The following is a 22,659-nucleotide window of genomic DNA, read 5'->3' as shown; positions in this document are numbered from 1 at the left end:
ACTGGGTACCTTTTTGGACCTGATGGGCCAATATCCTTTGAGCAATAAAAGACTGCTATGGCCTTTTTGAAACTTTAAGACTCCGCTATCCACAGATCTGAAGCTGGATCATCCAACCCAAAGTGAGACGGGGAGCCCAGAGAACCCTCACTCCCTTTGAAAAATGGCTCCTACTCAAGGACAGGGATAAGCAGCTAGATATAGAATTACATGCCTTCCTGCTCCACACGTATCCCAAAGAGAAGAGACTGGGCGAAGAGGCACGGAGTGGGGATTTGGGTGGGCCTTATCACACAAAGTGTGTGTGTGCGTGTGTGTGAGGGAGAGGGTGCAGATGCATACACCACAAAGAGCGAGACAGTACACAAAACGGCCAGTATAGAAACGGGTCACTAATATAGTCACCTGGTGGTACCTTACCCAGCCTGCTAACACAGAATCAATCCTTCCTGTAACTAACACTGTTGAAGAGTCTGTGGAGCCCCAGGAACGCTCCTGCACCTGCTGTGAGAGCACCTGAAGTTGATGTACTACTGGGACAAGGTTCTGTCTAATGTTGACACTACTCTTGACTTGTAGCTTCTGTGTTTTTCAGCCTACATTATTTTGGGTCTACCAGATCCACCACACTTCCCCTTAAAATCCAAACATAGCAGACACATTGGCGTAGCACCTAATGACCACACAGCCTGGCGTCACAACTTACGGATGGTGTATTCTGGACTTGGAGAAGATGACCCTGATGACTTTCCACAAGCCAGAGATATACTGTGAGTTGCATGTTCCATATATAACATTGATTTTCACAATTTCAAGAACCGGCATGTTACAAATATCTCCAGCAGCTGCAACTGACAGCTGTGCCCGAACACACCAAGGAGTGACTGATGGTGCACAGGCTGGTGAAGAGGACTGACCTCATACAGCACAACCAGACTCACCAAAAAAGAGTGAGCAAGAGGAGGAGGATACTTAAGAGAAGGGATAGTTGATTTCATGCTGGATTATATGTTTTGACACTGCCGAATGGTCCCTAAGGTGCACACTCTCTATGCGGCAAAATGTTTGGTGGGGTTTGGCTTTGTAAACACAATAGAACAGATTTGAAACAAAGCATCAAAAAAATAATAAACCAATATGAGTACCTCACTGGCCTCAACCTGCCCACCACCACCTTATGTCCACCACAGTTGTTGAGGGAACGGAAATCATAGCTGCAGCTCATCTGGCCTTAATGTTAGAGGGATTCATTCTGATGCAGGCCTCTTAATAGTCATATAGTTTTGTGAAACTGTCTCATGCTACCCTGCATTGTTACTAAGGCCCAAGAATGCCAGTCGCTGTGCCAGCATATGGCACAGATTCGTGCAACCAAACTAATCTCATGCAATAAGGCCGCATCTCATCAGCCTAAAAGGTCTCAGAGTTCTATTGGCAGCCAACCACACTAATGCAACCAGGCTTCTCTCTTCTAAACGTACTGCAATAACATCTACCTGCTCAGCACCAAGCGACCAGCAATAGTGAATTTATCAGATACAATTACAGCTTCATACAACAAAGCCCTTGACAAAACGGGATTCTTTGAAGATGCGTATTCGATTCAAGGAAACGCCAAGAATAATATACATTTCATTCTACATACACGAAATACCTTTTGGTATAGAACGTGAAGGTATACCAATAATAAAAAGAAATCCCACAATTTATGCTAATTTATAACATTTAGTCCGTTAGTTTTTGGAAGAAAATGTGGCTGCAGAAACAAGACATTAAAATTACAGTACAGATATCAAATTGCAACACGAAATAATGTTTTTTTGTTTAAAACAAAATTTCAACCAGGATAATCTGGACAACCAGAATTCCACACCTTGGAGGAGCAATACACCACTTTAACTTTGTTTCAACACACTGTTTTGCCTGACAGACTTTACTGTCGAACAAAAATATGGAAACCTAAAAAAAAAAGTTAGCCCTGCCATCTTAATTTTTAGCAACATAACTGTATTAGGAGTGCTATCAAACTGTGAGCGTGATCCAATAACTGCCCAAAGGAAACGCTATGCTGCTTTTTGTAAACGCTGGCTGGCCAATTCAAAGAACACGTAGGTATGTATATATACATTTATATTCCCTATGAAAAGCATAGAGGAACTGGCCTCGAACTAAACAAGTCTTACTGACATTTGGGAATGCAATAGACAACCCATGCTATATTGATAAATCTCCAATTCCCAAACCATATTACACTGAACTCCACGATCTTTCTCTCTGAAGATGTACTCACCATCCCGGACTATCCACCAGGAGACACATTCCTTATAATCCTTTGCAATATGAGTTTCCATCGAAATCCCCAACACCCTTTGCCAGCCTGTTTCTGAGCAGTACACACTGTGCCCCAAAAAATACACTCAGAAATTGTCTTGGACCCAGAGTCATCGCACAAATATCCATTATTCACTCATAGTGAATCATTCCCCTGTATATGATACCCTGCACCCACAACCGAACACGAAAGTATTCACAAGAAGAGCCCAGTGTTCCTAGGCAAATTCACAACCAGATCCCACCCCCCTGTAGTACTCCACCTCTATAGCCCTGTTCAACAACCTACAGCTGGCACTGGACACCCCCATTACATAATTCACATCTCAACACAGCTATTTCCATCTACAGTATCCTCATTTGCTGTTCACTGAATTCACTGGCAGTCTTGTTCGCCATACGAATCCCCACCAAGACTGCTAAAAGCATAATGAGTAAGGAATGAGTCATCCTCTCTAGGTCCAAATTCATCATCAGTCCCCCAGCTCGGTGATGCAGTCACACTGCTCACGCTTCATGTACTGCTGCTTCTTCAGCGTACACGGTTTCTTGTGCACATGCCAGTGCTCCTTGATAAACACAAATAATAGTTTCCTTCGATATTCGTTCAACGCTAGGATATTTTGATGTTAGTAAAACACTAAGGGCCTGATTAGGACGTGGAAGATAGGTTACTACGTCACAAGATATTCTGTCCGCAGAAATCTAATTCCCATTATATTCCCAGGGGATTTAGATTTCGGCGGTCGGTATATCCGTCACCGTTGTGACGGAGTAGCCATAAACCAATACAGAAATCAGGCCCCAATGTAAAATTGTAATCTAAAGTAAACCGAAAGTGCGGATGGATTTTCAAGCGTTTCAAAAACATCTTAATTTGGAAGGCGTGGAGAGAAAAAGGAAAGTATTTACAGAGTCGAGATACAAGAGCGTAAGTGAACGAGCTCCTCCATGGAACATCCAAGTCCTTGAACCTGCAAAAGTGCCCGAGAAGAGCGCTCTTTTCACTTTCAGTCAACTAATATCTTTTTTTGGTTATTCGCAGGAACTTTTGGCATGGCAGTTTTTCCTACTCCCGCGAGTGAGCAGTTTCCCTGTTGAGAAACATTTTCCATTCAGATTGATGGAAACTGATTTTCTCTCACGTTATGTGAAAATGGGGAGTATTGCTAAAATTTTCCCACACTACTTGCACCACTTATACCAGGATCATACAAATGTAAATTTGGAAGTACACAGTGGTGTTGGAATATCACTGGCAGGGGTTTGTGAAGTCCCACAAAATTGCATTTGGAACAGTGCTCACCGCCCCTTGCGTTAAAAAATTTTTTGATCACCTCACTCCCGAACACCAAGAATTTCTGTTCTTTGAACCATTTTCAATACGGAAAATCTGCAGAGGTAGAGCATCTGCATAGATGACAATAATAATAAGCCATCTGACAATTTTCGGGGCAGCTTCGGACTGCAGCATGTCTGGCTTTCACGCAGAAATATGTTTGAACTAGCTTCCTTCTGCCCTGTTATGTAAGGCCTGTAATACCCCAGAATGGTAAAACACTGACGTTAACGCAAAGTTGGTTCCCCCTCCAATATGCGAGGAGGGACCGCGGAGAAGCTCATAGGTCAAAGATATCCACTGTCACTGTGCTGAACTGGGGGTGGGGGGTTAGGATGCCCTCTAAAAGTTTAGACCCCGTGCACCCCAGGGGCTGCGGTACGCCTATCGAAGACCAATAACTGAATACACTAGTCCTAAAACACCACTCTTAACTACCACTGTTACTTTAAGTTTTTATAAGTCGATGTCAACTTCCAAATCAATCAGCGCTGCTCCCTCTAAAAACATATCAGCCGTATTCACCATTGTTATCACTGTGTGGAGACCGGACTTCTCTTAATGTATTTGACCTTTATAAGCACCAACAATTATGCACTACGATGAAGCACCGAACACTTAACAAGCTAATAATGAGGTTCTAGGCAACAACAAAAAATAGTAATAATAATAATAATAATTAAAAAAATCAATCACTACAAATGCATGCTGGGAAGTAAATCTAACAAAAACGTCAATATATAACTGAGTCTTAAACGTCAGGCAGCCAGAAAGTTACAACAATGATCAAACTAGTCTTCAAGTATTTGAAGTGAATATTTTGTTTGATGTCAATATTCAGTTAAGTATCGTGATGGGATGCTTAAGGTCTCGGTGAACTCCACTCAATTAACGTTGTTCGTACACATCAACGGCAAAATATTATTCCGCGGTACTGCGCTGTGTAAGTTAAAGCATAACATTCGTTACAGATACATCTGTCTCATTTTTCGCTACATATTTTTGACGGTGAGCTTCGATGGTTTTCAGAGTATACAAATAAGGAAGCCTAAAAGGGGCGACGCTGTGGTCGACGTATAACCTTTAAGTATTTTGAAATAAAGCAAACAATTTGGCAACCGTTAGGCGCGGAGGATTCAAGGGCTTTGCTGAGGGGCTATCACAGCCCACTCAGAAGATGAACTATTTATACTTGTGTTTAGTGTAAAGGCATGCGGGTGGGTTCAGAGTCGCTTTACATGCGACTCAAGGAAGCTCGGATTCCCACACTGAGCAGCAAACAAAAGGCAATCAGGAAGCAGTTGAGAGCAGCCCCCCGCGTGGCTTTGAAGTCAATCAATCAGGTGGAACTTCTCGTCAAACCAGGGCCCCACTTCCGGAGCACAAGTGTACTTAGCAACGCTCTCAGACGGAGCCAGAGCCCGCACCCCCACCCTCCTCCCGGGAAGGGGCGCCGGGCAGGCTGGGGTAGACGGCCCCTCACTTGGAGGGCAAGGAGTTTGGGGGAGCAGAACAAAAGGAGACGTCAGACGCATAAAGTCTGTACCAAGCCGAGCAGCTCCGCTCCGATCTAGAGGCATTAAAGTGGGTCATGAAGGACTATTCAATGCAGGCATGGGCCCAAGGGTGTTAGATTTGGGGCCAAAAACGGCCTGGCTTTGAAGCGTATACAACAGGGATAGGAAGCCCTTCTGCAAAAGTAACAGCACGGCATAAGTTCACATGCATGGCATAAAGGCCTGGGAAACTACGGTGCCAAAAAACGGTGAGGCAATATGTAAACAGATCTTTTCTGATTGACTGTGCAGTTTGATGTTTACTGTACAGATCAGCATGATCTAGGACTAAAAAGAGTCAGTGGAATGCGGGGCTCATTCATGTGTACATTGTTTCAGATTCGAAACGTCGAGCGAGTAGTTTTTAGAATAAGCATTCTTTCAATTTGATAGTGTTTGATTCTTGAAGTGACATACCCATACAGCAAAAAAAACCTCACCAGAGAAAGTTCAGACAGACATCGTCTTCGAGCCTATGTGATTCCCACAACTCAGTCACACACTCAGCCGAACAAGCGCCTAGGCTGCCGGTGGTACAAGCGCTACAGAAAAAAAAAGTACCTAATTTTCCAATGAAACAAAGAGGTCTGGCTGTACACCCAATATATAAATGAAGCAGTAACCCTAAAATTGCATGTGTGAAACTTTGCTTGCCTGCAGCTGCTGTGTGCGCGCGAGGGGTGGACCCGGGCGGGCACAGAGCGTGTCCTGACTTTGCTGCAGCTCTGGAGAGAGGGAGGGAGGAGCGGCGGCTACAGCCCCAGCCAGCGTCATGGCTTCTAGCAGCACAGCGTCACCGGGGGAGCGGGCTGCCAGCCCCCGCAGCTGGGGAGGGGTGGGGGCGACAACCGGGCGCCGAGATCCGGGTACCACCACCCCCCCTCCCGCCTGTTAAGGGGTCACCCCACCGGTCAGCGGGTACGGCCGGCCCCCGGCCCCCTCGCACACTGCGCTCTACGTAACGCCCTGTCGGCTGCGGACGCCATATTTTCTGTGGCTGATGTCGACATCGGCAAACGTAGACATGTTTTTTTTTTTTTTTTTCTCTCTCTCTTCCTAAACCCCCGCCGCCCTCCACCCAGCTCAGCAGTCCCACTCGGGCCCCAAACTTTGGGGGCCCAGCGAAAGGGCTGAGCAGGGAGGAAGGGGCGCCCGCCCAGGGGCAGCGCCCCCCGCAGAGCGCAGAAAGTTACACCAGTTAAGGCGCTAACCCGCCCCCTCGGCGCTGTGATTTCACCCCCCTCCAAAGAGGTTAAGTTTCCTACCTGCGCCGCTCCTGCCCGCCCCGGACCGGGCTCCTGGCGGGGGTCTGCGGGTCTCGGACCCGCCGGAGAGCGGGCGGCAGACGAAAGAAATCCGCCGCGATCAGTGGGGAATCTACGCCGAGAGCCACATGATCGCGACGTCAGCGGCCGCATTTGCATACGGTAGCAGCCTCGGCAGCGCAGCCGCCGCCGCAGCGCTGGCAGCGCACCCGCACGCGGCGCCAGTGCCGCCCGCAATCCGGCAGGGGCACCTTTGCGCGCGCCGGGGGAGCCCGCGTGCAGGGGGTCAGCGTGCGCGCGGACCAGCGGTGCAACCCAGGGCATAGTGCGCTGTCTGCCGGGCTCGCCTCCCGCAGACTGAAAGTTCAAGGTGTCACTGATGAGCTCGGAGCACTGTTGATCCCGAGCACGTGCAGCGCGAGCTGCGGAGGCACGGCGTGCGGAGCAGCGACCCGCCTGGGACACCCCGGGGGCTCCTGCACCACCTCGTGGCAAAAATGCATTTGCGGGGGACGTAGACGCGATTCTAGGCATTTGGAAACTCTGCAAGAGGGTTTTTTGTAACATCCAGGGAGGGGTGCATTTAGACGTGAACTTGCATTGCAGTGCCTCGTGTTTCGAGAGGGAGATAATGAAAGAAAGGTAGTGGAATGCGCGTTTCTTTCAGTGTATTAAAAGGTGGCGTCACCCATGTATGAAAAATGTCATGTTTTCTAGTATCGTAGTTTTGACTTTTTCTAGCTGCTAATGTATTTCTAAGTTTTGTTCTTTGTTTATTTCTTTACATGAACGCTACAGTTGGGCGTTATGTTAATTTGCTTTCCATATGTAAAAAAAATATTATTAATTTTTTTGGTGCAAAAAATTCTATGGGCTAATCAGCTTGTCATCGCGTCTTTACTGCTTGTGGCTAAAATGCGTCGTTTATCTAAGGCCACTTGTAACATGAGGAGTCTGACTTCTATTGCGTGGTATTTAAATAGCACAACGTTTTCCATCATTTAGCTTTTTGGGGTTTTTATGTATAGACTGATCTGCATTGGTTTCTTTACGCGATTGTGGACTTCGCAAGGATTGCCCAGTCAATGTGTCCCTGTAATGTGCATCTCTGCCTTGCAGTAATTATAGTGCACAGACAGTCATTGTAACTATCTAGATCGGAACATGTGTGCCTAGGTTTCACAACCAAGAGCATTACTCCCGAACGTTAGGGGACCAGAGTATCCTGACTCAGAGAGGATGTTGAAACCATTTAGTTATTTATTGCAGGTTGTGGGACAATTCTTCTCAGTCTCCAAATTGTTTAGATCCCCTGCCTGATATTGTAGTGTTTGGGAACGGCATACCTCTGGGCGGTTGTGGCCGGTTGTACCTAGTGCCATTTTGTGCGGGAGTTCGGTCACTGGACATGTTCCTCTGCCTCTTTTGGTGTTAAAAGTAGTGGGTGTTTGTGTTGAAGGTTTCAAGTCCTGAGGCTGCAATTGCCTGGCTTCATTTTAGAGACAGGTGTTGCCTTGTCTTCTTTTTCAGAGCTTGCCCAAGTCCCTTCTCCCCAGACAGTGCTTGGAACAACTGGTAGAACTCGGGATAGGTGTGCTTCATTTGGGTCATGTTTGGGCCATTCCTTTTTATTTTTGCAGGTTTCGCCTGCATGTGTGCTTCCACGCTGCTTTTACGTTTCGCTTGCTCACTGCTTGCGAAATCTATTGTCAATTAAAAAACTTAAAAGGGGCTTAGAACCAGCCCCCTACATACCTGAACTCACTGTTGGCGTAGTCCAACGTCGCTCTCTGATTTACATGCCTCCGATTGGCCAGCAAATTGTCTGCACGTTGTCCTGCTTTACTTCCTGTTGTCTTCGCCGTTCTTGCCGTCGGGTTGCCTTTGGAACAAGTATTCCTACAGGTCACTTCCCATTGGACACTGGCCAGTGTCGTCCTGGCTACGATGCTGAAGGTACTTCTTTTTTGTTTCTACAATACCATCTTCTTTACCGCATGCTATCTTCTTTGTGGTATGCTGTCTTCTTTACCTCTTGGTGCCCTCTTTCTTCTTCACAGCATGCTGTCTTCTTTCTTCACTGCCGTCTTCTTTCCTCTTCACCGCGTGCGGTCTTCTTTCTTCACTGCCGTCTTCTTCACCGCGTGCGGTCTTCTTTCTTCTTCACTGCCGTCTTCTTCACCGCGTGCAGTCTTCTTTCTTCTTCACTGCCGTCTTCTTCACCGCGTGCAGTCTTCTTTCTTCTTCACTGCCGTCTTCTTCACCGCGTGCAGTCTTCTTTCTTCTTCACTGCCGTCTTCTTCACCGCGTGCAGTCTTCTTTCTTCTTCACTGCCGTCTTCTTCACCGCGTGCAGTCTTCTTTCTTCTTCACTGCCGTCTTCTTCACCGCGTGCAGTCTTCTTTCTTCTTCACTGCCGTCTTCTTCACCGCGTGCAGTCTTCTTTCTTCTTCACTGCCGTCTTCTTCACCGCGTGCAGTCTTCTTTCTTCTTCACTGCCGTCTTCTTCACCGCGTGCAGTCTTCTTTCTTCTTCACCGCGTGCCGTCTTCTTTCTTCTTCACCGCGTGCCGTCTTCTTTCTTCTTCACCGCGTGCCGTCTTCTTTCTTCTTCACCGCGTGCCGTCTTCTTTCTTCTTCACCGCGTGCCGTCTTCTTTCTTCTTCACCGCGTGCCGTCTTCTTTCTTCTTCACTGCCGTCTTCTTTCTTCTTCACTGCCGTCTTCTTTCTTCTTCACTGCCGTCTTCTTTCTTCTTCACCGCGTGCCGTCTTCTTTCTTCTTCACTGCCGTCTTCTTTCTTCTTCACTGCCGTCTTCTTTCTTCTTCACCGCGTGCCGTCTTCTTTCTTCACCGCGTGCCGTCTTCTTTCTTCTTCACTGCCGTCTTCTTTCTTCTTCACCGCGTGCGGTCTTCTTTCTTCTTCACCGCCGTCTTCTTTCTTCTTCACCGCGTGCGGTCTTCTTTCTTCACTGCCGTCTTCTTTACCGCATGCCGCTTTGTCTTCTTTCTTCTTCACTGCAGGCCATTTTCTTTCTCCACTGCTGTCTTTCTTCTTCACCGCATGCCACCTTCTTTCTTCTCTTTTTTTTTTTTTTGCTGCATGCCGTCTTCTGTTTTTTTTAACTGCCGTCTTCTTTCTTCACTGCCGTTTTCTTCTTCTTTGCAGCATGCCAGTAGGTTTCGCCTTTGTTTCTTCTAAGTGGATTACAAATATTATAATAATGTTTGCTTTAAATTTCATGAACCCTTAATGGTTTATCAAAATTAAAGCAGTCGTTATTATAACATTTTTGTAACGGCTGCCAGTTTAAAGGGAAAGGGAACTGGCTGCAGTTGAGGTAATATTTGTGTTTCTGTTTTAATGCTGTTCGGACTTGTATTTATGGTTCAGTAATGCAAAGCCTTTATTATTAGGGTGAGCGCTTAAATAAATGTTGTAAGCTCTGACCGCACTACTGACGGTGGTTCCAGTAAAAAAAAAAAAAAAAAAGGGTGTACACACATGTTTGAAATGTTTAACAATATGGGGCTACTTATAGTGCTCCTATAATGTTCTCTGACTGGATTCAGATGTTTGCAGGGGCTTGTAAGCAGGACTGATGATTCTTTGCTTTCAAAATAAAACATTCAGAAAAATAATGCAACTAAGGAAAAAAAATCTTGCTAAATTACTGTGATATTTTAGATACCATTTCTTTGAAGCATCGGTTAGTGAAATGTGATGATGCATGCTAGTATTGGCATAGCTTTTGTAAAACTTTATTGTTTTGGGAGCTGCCAAGCTCTCACCATTGTAACAAACATTGGCAAAAAACAAAAATAATTTTTGTTATCAAAAGGCACACATTGCCACAGTAGTTCCTAGCACTGGACAAAACTACTTTGTGTGCCAATATGCTCCTTGTGAAACAGCAGAATGCTATAACTTACAGTAAAGCCAGACAATAGATGAATAGAAAGAGAAATGGAATTTTAATCAAAACAAAAAGGTCTTGGTTAACGCCAGACCTAATTAGAGGCAAAATTCTTAGTCACAAAATTGGACCCATGGTATATGTCTTTGCATTAATGCAGAATTGTGGTTTTAATTAATTCACAAAAATGTACTGAAGTAGATCAGGAATTCATACTCCTAGAAAATATTTGTGAACTGTATTTTAGCATGAGCAAATATGCATGTGTAGATTTGATCAAACGAAAATCTATTGAGAGTTTACCAGTTCACTTTCCTTCCACCACTTTTTCTAAACCCTGGAAGAACTTCTACTTCTGCCCTTGACAGGAGTAAATTTCCAACCTTACTCAGTATTCAAAAAGATTAGAAAAAATCTGGCAAAAATCCTAAAAAACATGCAGGTTAGTAGGTTTGCACAGACTCAACAGCATTCCAACCCTAAAAGTATTGCTTACTGCTTCCTCCAGCTCTAGTATGTAGATATGCAGAAAAGTGGGTAAATAAGGAAAATGCTAGTTATTCAAGCCCTAGTATAGTATTAGCCGTGGCATAATCAGATAGCCTGTCATCAGAGCTCTTATATAATGAGATTGGTGCCATAATTTGTCACTGCACTACGATTGGTGCCATAATTTGTCACTGCATTACATGGCACCAAAGGGACAAGTAGATTTTTATTTTATTTTTTCTTTTTCACGGGACAAGTAGATTTATGAAGCAACCTGTCCCATGGACAAGTACATGTTTTTATTAAATTCCACACCCCTGGAAAGAAAAAAACAATGGTGAAACTTATTGGATTTGCCAATGCTTATCTATACCATGATTGGGCCAGGTATGCTCATTTTATTGTGCGGCAGGTCCTTTTCTTCTGAACTGGCAGTGACATAGATATATATATTCTATTTTTTTTTTTTATATACTTCTGGGCTGTTGATGTAATACTTTTGGACTGCTTCTGGATAAATTATGGGCTGCCACGGGCCCCTTCTCTGCTACTTTTTTTCATCTTTGGCACATTTCTTGACTGCTTGCTCCATTCCTGTTGCTCAAGACTCGACTACTTTCACCTTGTCTGTGGATTACTTCTTTGTCTGCTTCCTTGGATTTTTCTTTTCTTTTTGCCAAAGCAAATAAGAGTGGGCTACGCCAATAGCTCCAGGATCACCTTTTAAAGATGAGACCTATTGGCTTTGTCAGCGTTTCTATTTCTCACTCTCTTTAAGGCTAAAACAGAGTGGTCTCTTGTCGTGCTGGTATAGAAGATAGAGTGCAACTTGGTTGCAGTTTGAGAGTTGGGCACGTGCTCTGGGGCAAGAAAAAGGGAGTAACCTCTAATATGTCTTCAGTGCGTAGCAAGCTCTGTCTTGCCCACAGTACTTTTCTTTTTATTCTGTTCCTGTTTTTGCTCTTGAGGTGGGTGGAGTGCTCTGTGCAAACTCAGCTTGTGGTGGGTCACTAATAGTACTTGAGATGATGAGGGCCGTGCCTGGTTTATGGTGGGGAGGAAGGGGCAGTGCATGGGCTAGCAATAGCTAAGTATGAGCATAAAGACACCCTACTTATCTCTTCAATCTATTTTGTGTGACTTTTTGGCTACCTCAGTCCCACTGCTCTGTCTCGTTGGCTAGGATTAGAAGTGCAGGACAGCTGCAGAGAAAGATTTCACGATCTTCTGCCCGGTCCAATGAACTCTTTGCACTGTGGCAGATGACAACAAGTAAGCATAATCACCCAACACCCAAACTGAGGGCTAGTACATTTCATTATAAAGATACTAATGAAGACCCATCCACCTTGGCTCTCCTACTGTGGTCATCCAAAAAGCCAACATAGGTACATTGTATTATAAAGATACAAACGAAGACCCATCTATCTACCTTGGCTCTCCTATTGTGGTCATCCAAAAAGCCAACATAGAGGAATCTTGTAGTGCAAGACACCAGGGTAGCCAATGGTGAACTATGTCTCGAAAAAGACAAGTTGGAGTGTACAATAAGATTTGTCTAAACAAAATGCAGACAGTCCTTCACAAGCACTGTGAACCAGGTTAGAGAAAACAAAGGTCTATGCGCTTACTGCAGCAGAGACAGGCGCAGACAGTGATAGCAGTAGGAGTGGCCATTTATAGAGGAAGGCTTTTTACCTGGGCTGAAGCTGCCTAAACTTTCCACCGCTCCACTTATCCCTGGCATCTGAAAACTTTGGCTTCAGTATGTACAAGAAAGTACCACATAATTTGAACATTTGTTGTTCCTTTGTAGCAGAGTTATGCAAAACAATTTGCTGTTTACCCTCAGAGTGCTTTCATTGTATAATTATCTGTAGAAGGGAGGCTTCCACCCCTTTGTCCTGATGAAGACCTGTATTTGAGTTGCTGGATGGGCTGAAACGTCGAAAGATGAACTTCTTGACTAAAAATTATTTTAGTCTCATAAAACTGAACTAGAATCTTGAGTCCTTTGTGTTGAATCATTACACTACTCTGTCAACAACGTTAATGAAATGTTCTTTTTAAGAACAGTGCAAACCTTTTGTACTTTTGTCACTTGCCACTTTCATTGTACTGTCTTTTGGCGGACCTACTATATCTTTTTTCAATGTTTGAGATAATCATGCAGTAATTTAAAAAAATACTTTTCTGATTTACCTAAGTGCATCAGTTGGTTTTGCCATAGAAGATTAGGGCCCGATTTAGAGTTTGGTGGAGAGGGTACTCAATTGCAAAGGCTACAGAGTTCCCTTCCGACCAATCTGAGTGAGAGGTTTGACCTTGGTCCATCTGCCCTATTTAGAGTGGACAAACAAATCCACTTTAGGATTTTGTTTTTTAAAGATAAAAAAAAAAAAAACACTGAAAGTTCGATATACGACTGTCATGTTGGCTGAGCCATCTGTCAAGGATTCAATGCACTGCCAGAAACCGCTGTGACGGCGGTTCGTTCTTGCCAATGCAAGAGATGTCAGCTGGACCAGTAAGCGACTCTAAATTTGGTGGCCGATCACTCAGGACGATAGAGTATTTTACTTTGTCGCCCTCACAGGCTAATCCTGTCCACAAAAGTTTAAATCGGGTCCTTAGGTGGAAAACGCTTCTCCCAAGAGAACCATGGCTGCTCAATGAATATATACCAAGTTTCCACGGGGTACCGGGTTGTCCCATGATCATTTTTCTCCGATAAACTTTCCACAGACCACAGATCCCTGCACATGAGTGAAATTACAATCGCTGAGATTATTTTGGCCGCAGGGGAATTTTCTACTTACAAATTGCTAGGGAGGACAGTTTTTTTGGAGGGATTTTACAAAATGAAATCCTCACTCTTAACACCAGTGCTATATGTGACCTTTAAAGAGACATTGAGTCATCTTAATCTTTGTACCACATATTCAATAAAGATATGGTAACATTACTGCCCAAAGAAAGGAAGGACCTTTTGAATTGCGGCAACTACTGCTCCATATCTCTGGTTTAACATGGTTGTCAAAGTTCTAGACAATAGCCTACCTAAAGTTCTTAGCAGTGTCATAACCTATTAGTACATGAGTTTTACATCAGCTTTGTCCCTGACAAGTCTTCCAGGAACCATTGTCTCACATGTTATGGTCCTCATGGGACAGCTTTGCAGAAACTCTCTGGTACATTGCTTTTTATTTTTATTTTTATTTTTAACTATAAGGGGTTCAGCAGGTCGGCAGCACCCAGGGAATGTGTTCGTTTGGACCACGCCGTCGTTGGGCCAATATTCTCATTGTACTCTGGAATACTTATTTGCCATACCTATTTTTTAAACTTTTGGGCTGTTTCTGGGGCATTATTGGACCCCATCTAGGTCCATTGTGAGCTGCTATTGGGCCTCTTCTGTGCTGCTTTTTTCGTGTCGCTGTTTATTCCCTTCCTGTGGGCCAAGGTAGGGCAGTCGTATCCTCTTCTGCGGACCACTGCTGGGCCTGCTTCTTCTCTGCACTGCCTGTTGCTGCTGATTCTGTGCTTTGAGTTGTCAGGTGTATCACAGGTATAGGACTTGGTTGACAGGTCTGGAAGTTCTAAGACACTTTCTGCTACTCAATGTTCCTTTGCTGCGAGACTGGTGACAGAAGAGTGTATTGCTCAATTATGCATCTGGCTGTTGTGCTGGCTTCGTAGTAAACATTAAACATGAATGGGATGACCTTGTTTTCCCCAGAACCTCGGAATCATACAATGCAAAAACAAATGATTTTGTCCGATTACACATTCTTGTTACATATAAACCACACAAACAGATTCTTTTATGGAGACAAAACACAGAAACAAACTTAAAGCCACATAGGTCTGAGTGGTAGTTAAGACCCATGCGGACAGACGAATCAGGGCATGTAAAAGAGAGACTGCACAGTGTTACACATCAGACAGGCTGTTTGTTAAATTATCTTGATTTGTGATTTAATTGTCATTTTCTGTGTGGCTCTGTTTTCTCTGCCTGCAGGAACACTTACACACTTCTGCACATTTGGAGCATCTATGTTTACATTAAATGGAAAAAAATGTAATTGGTGCTTTGTAAGGAAATGCTCCTTGGCATGGTTACCCCCTGACTTTTTGCCTTTGCTTATGCTAAGTTTTGATTTTAAAGTGTGCTGAGGCCTGCTAACCAGGCCCCAGCACCAGTGTTCTTTCCCTAACCTGTACTTTTGTTTCCACAATTGGCACACCCTGGCATCCAGGTAAGTCCCTTGTAACTGGTACCCCTGGTACCAAGGGCCCTGATGCCAGGGAAGGTCTCTAAGGGCTGCAGCATGTCTTATGCCACCCTGGGGACCCCTCACTCAGCACAGACACACTGCTTGCCAGCTTGTGTGTGCTAGTGAGGACAAAACGACTAACTCGACATGACACTCCCCTCAGGGGGCCATGCCAACCTCACACTGCCTATGAAGTATAGATAAGTCACCCCTCTAGCAGGCCTTACAGCCCTAAGGCAGGGCGCACTATACCATAGGTGAGGGCACAAGTGCATGAGCACTGTGCCCCTACAGTGTCTAAGCAAAACCTTAGATATTGTAAGTGCAGGGTAGCCATAAGAGTATATGGTCTGGGAGTCTGTCATACACAAACTCCACAGCACCATAATGGCTACACTGAAAACTGTGAAGTTTGGTATCAAACGTCTCAGCACAATAAATGCACACTGATGCCAGTGTACATTTTATTGTAACATACACCCCAGAGGGCAACTCAGAGGTGCCCCCCGAAACCTTAACCGACTATCCGTGTAGGCTGACTAGTTTTAGCAGCCTGCCACACACCAGACATGTTGCTGGCCACATGGGGAGAGTGCTTTTGTCACTCTGTGGCTAGTAACAAAGCATGTACTGGGTGGAGGTGCTTCACACCTCCCCCTGCAGGAACTGTAACACCTGGCGGTGAGCCTCAAAGGCTCACCCCCTTTGTTACAGCACCACAGGGCACTCCAGCTAGTGGAGTTGCCCGCCCCCTCCGGCCACGGCCCCACTTTTGGCGGCAAGGCCGGAGGAGATAATGAGAAAAACAAGGAGTCATCACTGGCCAGTCAGGACAGCCCCTAAGGTGTCCTGAGCTGAGGTGACTCTAACTTTTAGAAATCCTCCATCTTGCAGATGGAAGATTCCCCCAAGAGGATTAAGGGATGTGCCCCCCTCCCCTCAGGGAGGAGGCACAAAGAGGGTGTAGCCACCCTCAGGGCTAGTAGCCATTGGCTACTAACCCCCCAGACCTAAACACACCCCTAAATTCACTATTTAGGGGCTCCCCAGAACCTAGGAACTCAGATTCCTGCAACCTAAGAAGAAGAGGACTGCTAAGCTGAAAAACCCTGCAGAGAAGACGGAGACACCAACTGCTTTGGCCCCAGCTCTACCGGCCTGTCTCCCCACTTCTAAAGACACTGCTCCAGCGACGCTTTCCACAGGGACCAGCGACCTCTGAAGCCTCAAAGGACTGCCCTGCATCTAGAAGGACCAAGAACTCCAGAGGACAGCGGCTCTGTTCACCAAAGACTGCAACTTTGCAACAAAGAAGCAACTTTGAAACAACTTGTGTTTCCCGCCAGAAGCGTGAGACTTGACACACTGCACCTAACGCCCCCGGCTCGACTTGTGGAGAACAACCACTTCAGGGAGGACTCCCCGGCGACTACGAGACCGTGAGTAGGCAGAGTTGACCCCCCCCCCCTGAGCTCCCATAGCGATGCCTGCAGAGGGAATCCCGAGGCTCCCCCTGACCGCGACTGCCTTCTCCAAAGATCCGACGCCTGGTAAAGACTCTGCACCCGCAGCCCCCAGGCCCTGAAGGATCCGACCTCCAGTGCAGGAACGACCCCCAGGTGTCCTTCTTCCTTGCCCAGATGGTGGCTACCCCGAGGAGCCCCACCCCTTTGCCTGCCTGCATCGCTGAAGAGACCCCTTGGTCTCCCATTGAAACCTATTGAGAACCCAACGCTTGTTTGCACACTGCACCCGGCCGCCCCCGCGCTGCTGAAGGTGTACTTTCTGTGTGGACTTGTGTCCCCCCCGGTGCCCTACAAAACCCCCCTGGTCTGCCCTCCGAAGACGCGGGTACTTACCTGCTGGCAGACTGGAACCAGGGCACCCCCTTCTCCATTGAAGCCTATGCGTTTTGGGCACCACTTTGACCTCTGCACCTGACCGGCCCTGAGCTGCTGGTGTGGTAACTTTGGGGTTGCTCTGAACCCCCAACGGTGGGCTACCTTGGACCCAAACTTGAACCCCGTAGGTGGTTTACTTACCTGCAAAAACTAACAAACTCTTACTCCCCCCAGGAACTATTGAAAATTGCACTGTCTAGTTTTAAAATAGCTATATGTGATTTATGTGAAAAATGTATATGCTATTTTGCTAATTCACAGTTCCTAAAGTACCTACCTGCAATACCTTTCATTTGAAGTATTACATGTAAATCTTGAACCTGTGGTTCTTAAAATAAACTAAGAAAAGATTTTTCTATACAAAAACCTATTGGCCTGGAATTGTCTTTGAGTGTCTGTTCCTCATGTATTGCTTGTGTATGTACAACAAATGCTTAACACTATTCCTTTGATAAGCCTACTGCTCGACCACACTACCACAAAATAGAGCATTAGTATTATCTCTTTTTGCCACTATCGTACCTCTAAGGGGAACCCTTGGACTCTGTGCATACTATTCCTTACATTGAAATAGTGCATACAGAGACAACTTCCTACATTGGTGGATCAGCGGTTGGGTACAAGACTTTGCGTTTGCTGGACTACTCAGCCTATACCTGATCACACGACTAAATTCCAAAAATTGTCATTCGAAACGGATTTTTGAAATTTGAGCTATTTTTCTAAATTTTTAAAAGTCCTGTTAGGGCCTTGTGTTAGTCCCTATTAGCATTTCTTGAGAGTTTAAAAGTTTTGTGAAAGTTTGAATTAAGTTCTAGAGATAGTTTTAGATTCTTAAAAAGTATTCCAACTTTTAGAAACATAATGTCTAATGCAGAAGAGAATGTGATGGAACTCGACCTCACCCCTTACCTCCATCTTAGAATGAGGGAGTTAAAGTCTCTCTGCAAACTAAAAAATATTAAAGCTGGTTTAAACCCTACCAAATTACAGCTCCAGGAGCTTTTGGCAGAGTTTGCTAAAGACAACCCCTCTGAGGATGACCTCCTAGAGGAAGAAACTAGTGATGTGGAGGAAGTCCCACCCCCACTTCTAGTTAGGGAAGTCAGGGCTCCTCAAACCCTGACTCCAGCTGTGATAATCAGAGACGCTTCCCTCACAGGAGGGTCCAGCACCTCTGGAGTCACTGAGGATAGCCTCAGTGAAGATGGACCTCCTGCTAGCCAGGATGGCCAAAAGTTTGGCTTTAGAGAGACAGCTCCTAGCCATAGAAAGGGAAAGACAAGAGAGGGGGTTTGGTCCCATCCATGGTGGAGGCAACATAAATAGGGTCAGAGATTCTCCTGACATGTTGAAAATCCCTAAAGGGATCGTAACTAAATATGAAGATGGTGATGACATCACCAAATGGTTCACAGCTTTTGAGAGGGCTTGTGCAACCAGAAAAGTAAACAGATCTCACTGGGGTGCTCTCCTTTGGGAAATGTTCACTGGAAAGTGTAGGGATAGACTCCTCACACTCTGGAAAAGATGCAGAATCCTATGACCTCATGAAGGCTACCCTGATTGAGGGCTTTGGATTCTCCACTGAGGAGTATAGAATTAGGTTCAGGTGGGCTAAAAAATCCTCGAGACAGACCTGGGTTGATTTTGTTGACTACTCAGTGAAAACACTGGATGGTTGGATTCAAGGCAGTGGTGTAAATGATTATGATGGGCTGTACAATTTATTTGTGAAAGAACACCTATTAATTAATTGTTCAAATGATAAACTGCATCAGCATCTGGTAGACCTAGGACCAATTTCTCCCCAAGAATTGGGAAAGAAGGCAGACCATTGGGTCAAGACTAGGGTGACCAAGACTTCCACAGGGGGTGACCAAAAGAAAGGGGTCACAAAGCCTCCCCAGGGGAAGAGTGTTGAGACATCCAAAGGGAAAAATAGTAAAGAGTCTTCTACAGGCCCCCAAAAACCTGCACAGGAGGGTGGGCCCAGAGCCTCTTCACAATCCAATTTTGGGTACAAGGGTAAAAACTTTGATCCCAAAAAAGCCTGGTGTCGTAGCTGTAATCAGCCTGGACACCAAACTGGAGACAAGGCCTGTCCCAAGAAAGGTTCCACTTCAAACTCTAAACCAGCTAACACTGGAATGGCCAGTCTCCAAGTGGGATCAACAGCGTACCCAGAGCAAATCAGGTGTCAGACTGAAGCTACATTAGTCTCTGAGGGTGGGGTGGATTTAGCCACACTGGCTGCCTGGCCCCCTAACATGCAAAAATACAGGCAGCAGCTCTTAATTAATGGGACAAGTGTAGAAGGCCTGAGGAATACAGGTGCCAGTGTCACCATGGTGACCGAGAAACTGGTTTGCCCTGGTCAATACCTGGCTGGACAAACTTATCCAGTCACCAACGCTGACAATCAGACATAAGTACATGCCATGGCTATGGTAACATTAGAGTGGGGAGGGGTCAATGGCCTGAAACAGGTTGTGGTCTCCTCAAATATCCTTGTAGGCTGTTTGCTTGGAAATGTCCTGGAGTCCTCAGCATGGGCTGAGGTAGAACTGAAAACCCATGCAGCCATGCTGGGTATCCCTGAACTGGTGTGTGTCAAGACAAGGGCACAGTGCAAGGCTCAGGGTGAAAAAGTGGTGTAGGAGCCTGGAAAAAGGGCCCAACCCTCCAAGAGAAAAGGAAAGACAACTGGGGAACCAGTTGCAACACAACAAGAAAAAGAGAACCTCTCTTCTCAGGAAGAAGTTCTGCCCTCTGAGGGAACTGAGCCTCTGGAGTTAGGACCTTATCAGGTTGAGCTCCTAGGCCCAGGGGGACCCTCAAGGGAGCAGTTGTGTAAGGGGCAAGACACCTGTCCCTCTCTTGAAGGCCTTAGGCAGAAGAGTCCAATGGAAAGAAAACAGGAACACATAGGGTCTATTGGGAAGATGGACTCCTTTACACTGAGGCAAGAGATCCCAAACCTGGTGCCACTAGGAGAGTGGTAGTGCCTCAGGAGTTTCGGGAGTTCATTCTAACCTTAGCCCATGATATTCCTCTTGCTGGGTATTTGGGACAAACCAAGACGTAGGAGAGACTAGTCAACCACTTCTATTGGCCCAACATGTCCCAGAAGGTCAAGGTGTTTTGTGTCTCCTGTCAAGCCAGTGGTAAGACAGGTGGGCACCCAAAGGCCCCCCTCATTCCACTTCCAGTGGTGGGGGTCCCTTTTGAAAGAGTGGGTGTGGACAAAGTGGGTCCACTTGAACCTCCCACAGCCTCAGGGAACCTATACATACTAGTAGTAGTGGATCATGCTACTAGATACCCTGAAGCATTTCCCCTTAGGTCGACTACTGCCCCTGCAGTAGCCAAAGCACTCATTGGTATTTTTACCAGAGCGGGTTTTCCTAAGGAGGTGGTGTCTGACAGAGGTACCAACTTTGTCAGCATACCTGAAACACATGTGGAATGAGTGTGGGGTGACTTACAAATTTACCACACCATACCATCCACAAACCAATGGCCTTGTTGAGGGATTCAACAAGACATTGAAAGGCATGATCATGGGGCTCCCTGAAAAACTCAAAAGGAGATGGGATGTCCTCTTGCCATGTCTGCTTTTCGCTTACAGAGAGGTGCCTCAGAAGGGAGTAGGGTTTTCCCCCTTTCAACTTCTGTTTGGCCACCCTGTAAGGGGACCACTAGCTCTTGTAAAAGAAGGCTGGGAGAGACCTCTTCATGAGCCTAAGCAACATATAGTGGACTATGTACATGGCCTACGTTCAAGGATGGCAGAGTACATGGAAAAGGCAAGCAAAAACCTTGAGGCCAGCCAACAGCTCCAGAAGTTTTGGTATGACCAAAAGGCTGCAATGGTTGAAATTCAGCCAGGGCAGAAAGTCTGGGTTCTGGAGCCTGTGGCTGCCAGGGCACTTCAGGACAGATGGAGTGGCCCTTACCCAGTACTAGAAAAGAAGAGTCAGGTCACCTACCTGGTGGACCTAGGCACTAGCAGGACCCCCAAGAGGGTGATCCATGTGAACCACCTCAAGCTCTTCCATGACCGGGCTGATGTGAATCTGTTAATTGTAACAGATGAGGACCAGGAAGCTGAGAGTGAACCTCTCCCTGATCTCCTCTCCACAGACCCTAAAGATGGCTCAGTAGATGGAGTGATCTATTCAGACACCCTCTCTGGCCAACAGCAATCTGACTGTAGGAAGGTCCTGCAACAGTTTGCGGAGCTCTTTTCCCTAACCCCTGGTCAGACACACCTGTGTACCCATGATGTGGACACAGGAGACAGCATGCCTGTCAAAAACAAAATATCCAGACAGTCTGACCAAGTTAAGGAAAGCATCAAAGTGGAAGTCCACAAGATGCTGGAATTGGGAGTCATTGTGCACTCTGACGTCCCCTGGGCTAGCCCAGTGGTCTTAGTCCCCAAACCTCACACCAAAGATGGAAAGAGAGAGATGAGGTTTTGTGTGGACTACAGAGGACTTAATTCTGTCACCAAGACAGATGCCCACCCCATTCCAAGGGCTGATGAACTGATTGACAAATTGGGTGCTGCCAAATTCTTAAGTACCTTTGACTTAACAGCAGGGTACTGGCAAATCAAAATGGCACCAGGAGCAAAAGAAAAGACAGCATTCTCCACACCTGATGGGCATTATCAGTTTACTGTTATGCCCTTTGGTTTAAAGAATGCCCCTGCCACCTTCCAAAGGTTGGTGAATCAAGTCCTTGCTGGCTTGGAGTCCTATAGTGCAGCTTATCTTGACGATATTGCTGTCTTTAGCTCCAGCTGGCAGGATCACCTGGTCCACCTGAAGAAGGCATTGAAGGCTCTGCAATCAGCAGGCCTCTCTATCAAGGCATCCAAATGCCAGATAGGGCAGGGAACCGTGGTTTACTTGGGTCACCTTGTAGGTGGAGGCCAAGTTCAGCCACTCCTGCCTAAGATCCAGACTATTCTGGACTGGGCAGCTCCAAAAACCCAGACTCAAGTCAGGGCATTCCTTGGCTTGACTGGGTATTACAGGAGGTTTGTGAAGGGATATGGATCCATAGTGACAGCCCTCACAGAACCTACCTCCAAGAAAATGCCCAAGAAAGTAAACTGGACTGTAGAATGCCAACAGGCCTTTGGCACCCTGAAACAGGCAATGTGCACAGAACCAGTTCTCAAAGCTCCAGATTACTCCAAGCAGTTCATTGTGCAGACAGATGCCTCTGAACATGGGATAGGGGCAGTTTTGTCCCAAACAAATGATGATGGCCTTGACCAACCTGTTGTTTTCATTAGCAGGAGGTTACTCCCCAGGGAGCAGCGTTGGAGTGCCATTGAGAGGGAGGCCTTTGCCTTGGTTTGGTCCCTGAAGAAGCTGAGACCATACCTCTTTGGTACTCACTTTGTAGTTCAAACTGACCACAGACCTCTCAGATGGCTGATGCAAATGAAAGGTGAAAATCCAAAACTGTTGAGGTGGTCCATCTCCCTACAGGGAATGGACTTTATAGTGGAACACAGACCTGAGACTGCCCATGCCAATGCAGATGGCCTTTCCAGGTGCTTCCACTT

At 46.1% G+C, this 22,659-nt stretch overlaps 1 protein-coding gene across 1 annotated transcript in view; it reads right to left on the bottom strand.

Annotated features, from left to right (window-relative positions):
* Positions 1–6,969, bottom strand: part of ZHX2 (zinc fingers and homeoboxes 2) — a 259,482-nt gene extending 252,513 nt beyond the window's left edge. Inside the window, exon 1 of the mRNA XM_069220686.1 lies at positions 6,492–6,969. The gene's annotated coding sequence lies outside the window, so the exon portion shown is untranslated. The remainder of the gene's footprint in view (positions 1–6,491) is intronic.
* Between the last annotated feature and the right edge of the window lie 15,690 nt (positions 6,970–22,659).

Source organism: Pleurodeles waltl, chromosome 2_2 (assembly GCF_031143425.1).
Source record: "Pleurodeles waltl isolate 20211129_DDA chromosome 2_2, aPleWal1.hap1.20221129, whole genome shotgun sequence".
Taxonomy (NCBI): domain Eukaryota; kingdom Metazoa; phylum Chordata; class Amphibia; order Caudata; family Salamandridae; genus Pleurodeles; species Pleurodeles waltl.
This window is presented reverse-complemented; position numbering and strand designations above follow the sequence as displayed.